Here is a 2,627-nt window from a genome sequence, read left to right as displayed (position 1 = left end):
CCGGCTCGAACGTGACCATCGGACGGATTCCTGATCGTCGCTTGCTCGACTCTATCTCGACCGGTCAACCAACTCGGCCTCGACAGAGAGAAAAAGGAACGCGGAGAACCCGAGAACCGAGTGATAGCGCCTAGCTGACTGTTAGAATCTAGCCGGCGTTCTTGGCCAGCATCGAGCTACGCCGCAGAGCTGATTAAGTCCTAAGAAACTGCGAACCAGCAAATCAACTTGAAAATACCACTGTCGTTCATCTCATCGTTGTTTTCGAATCGTTCGTGTCGCTCGTCGATTCGGATATTCTTCTCCAGTATTCTTCGGTGGTATCCTTTGAAAATTCGTCCTCGTGAAGTGATTCGTGCGACGATTTTGTACGTTGAATCTTTTCTATTTGAAATACATTTTTGTGCAAGGAATAGCTCGTACATGGTACGGAGGAATTTGCAATGAATTTTCCTTGGAAGAGAAATTTTTGCAGAGGGACGCTTGTGACAGTTTAGAATTGATCGTCGAAATGTTTCGTCTGGAAAGAAAATTTGACGAATTTTCCGCTTGGGACTGCTCTAGTCCGGGCAATATTTCTGTGGTTCTCGTGGAGGACAATTTTATTTGATTCGGTTCTCGTCGATTCAGCTTGTCGCTGAAAGGAAATAAAAATTTGTTGCGTTCTAAGAGACTGTAATCCAAGTCGTTGATTTTTTGCAATGGTAGTGATTGGAAATTTCGTTGGAAGAAAATTCTTTAATCTCCCGAAGAACGTCTCGTAACATCTATGCGAATTTTTTGAAACTTCCTGCTTTAAAATACTTTTCACCAAGTGCACCACATGCTCGGTCAGTTTAATCGCAAACGATCTTCCTCAAGAACTTGCCTCGGAGTGACCTCTCGCCTCTAACGAATTCGTCGAATTTTCCTCCAAAAATTCAGTGATTCTACATTCCTGACAGTTGTTCGAGTAACGAATTCCTCTACGAACTTCTCTAAAAACGTCGCTCTCCTCTTCAAAACGTTCGACACGCTCAAAATTAAAGAGAACAGATCAAATTTGAATGAATTCAAAAACCGTGTTTCCTTGCACTATTAGCTTTCTTCTAGAAACGTCAAACCGAGATAATACAATTTTTCTACAAAAACATCCCTAAAACGTATTCTCCACCGCAACAAACCAGTGCATCGTCGAAGATTACGCGCACCAATGAAAAATCTCATCGTCCTGTTCTTCGAGTCTGCCGCTGCGGACAGAAAAGCTCGGCTCGGAACCCCCGTTTCGCGTGCAGCAACCCCGCGTGCAGCGATCGTCTTATCCGACGAAAAAAAATCCGCGCGATGTCCCTGAGCGCGGCTCTTGAACTTAGTAGTGTTGTGCGCATCCTTCGCTCGCCCGAAGATATTGTTACAATCGCCCTCGAATAGCGTCGCGTTGCTTTTCGAACGGGGGTCGCGACGCGAGGGGCCGCGGGGGCTGTCGTTTATCGTCGACCAGTATATTGAGTAGCGTGCGACCGCGAGAAGAAAGCGAGTCCAGGTGCTGCGACCAGCGAAATTCCACCGGCGAGACAGTCATCCAGATTCGCCATTTCCATCGCTTCTTTTTTCTTCCATCCGCCAGCTAACCACCCCTTTCTTCGGCCAGCTCATGGTCAGCTTCGAATCTTTTTCCCCCTGGCTTTCTTTTTTCTTTCCGATAGATGTGCTCGATATTGATCGAACAGCGCGTCTACGCTCCACTTTTGCTGCAACGTATTTCAGTGGTGGATGATGTTTTCGAGTATTTTGTGAGTGATAGGTGTTTAGGTTGTTTAGGGTGGTTGACGATAAGGGGGTGTAAGGGACTATTCAGTGCTTAACAGGCTTAGCAAAGCGGTATTCCCGCGCAGTGTGTGTGAACCATTTGATGGAAGAGGTTCTTCGGTGCAACGTATGTAATGGAGAACGTAATGAAAGATACTAGTGCGGTTTTGTGAAAATGTTTCTTTACTTTTACTCTTCGGTGGACATTGAAAAGTGAGAAGGAAAATTCGAGATTATTATACTCGATACCTTCAGACTACCACTAGGTACTTGTACAAGGTAAAGAACACACGAGAGAAATTATTTTAGCAAATACTGTTACATATGGGTAGAAGAATTTTCGCAATAATTCGCAATCGGTTTCGTTAATATCTTCGAGGTATTTCTTCGAATTCGGATATTCGTTATCTCATTGTTTTTTCCCCCGTTATCGAATTATCGCAGAATAGAGAAATTCCTCATCGGCGATTTCTTCGTTGATTTTTCGTCGGTTTTCGGTGACTTTCGAGGGGAGAGACGAGCTGGTTTCTCGGAGGCGAGCCGCGTGGAATTCCACGTCTTACAATTCCAAGACGTCGCGATTCATTGGCGCGGGGATCGTTACGAAATTCGCGGCAACAATGTGTTGCGCTCGGTCGGCGAAGACGCGTGATGGCGATGCACGCGGCGCGTGTACGCGCACGCCGGTCCGCGTTGACAAACTAATCCCTGCGTTATATCGGGTGATCGTAAAGCACGCGGTGACAAGTCAACAGCCGCGTAGTATTTTCGTGGGCGGCTGCGACGAATTTTCGCGACGCGTTTCGCGAATGCCGACTGTGTCTCGTCGAATACGCGGC

This window comes from Bombus impatiens, unplaced genomic scaffold (genome assembly GCF_000188095.3).
Source record: "Bombus impatiens unplaced genomic scaffold, BIMP_2.2 scf_0102, whole genome shotgun sequence".
NCBI lineage: Eukaryota > Metazoa > Arthropoda > Insecta > Hymenoptera > Apidae > Bombus > Bombus impatiens.
Note: the sequence above shows the minus strand (reverse complement) of the source record.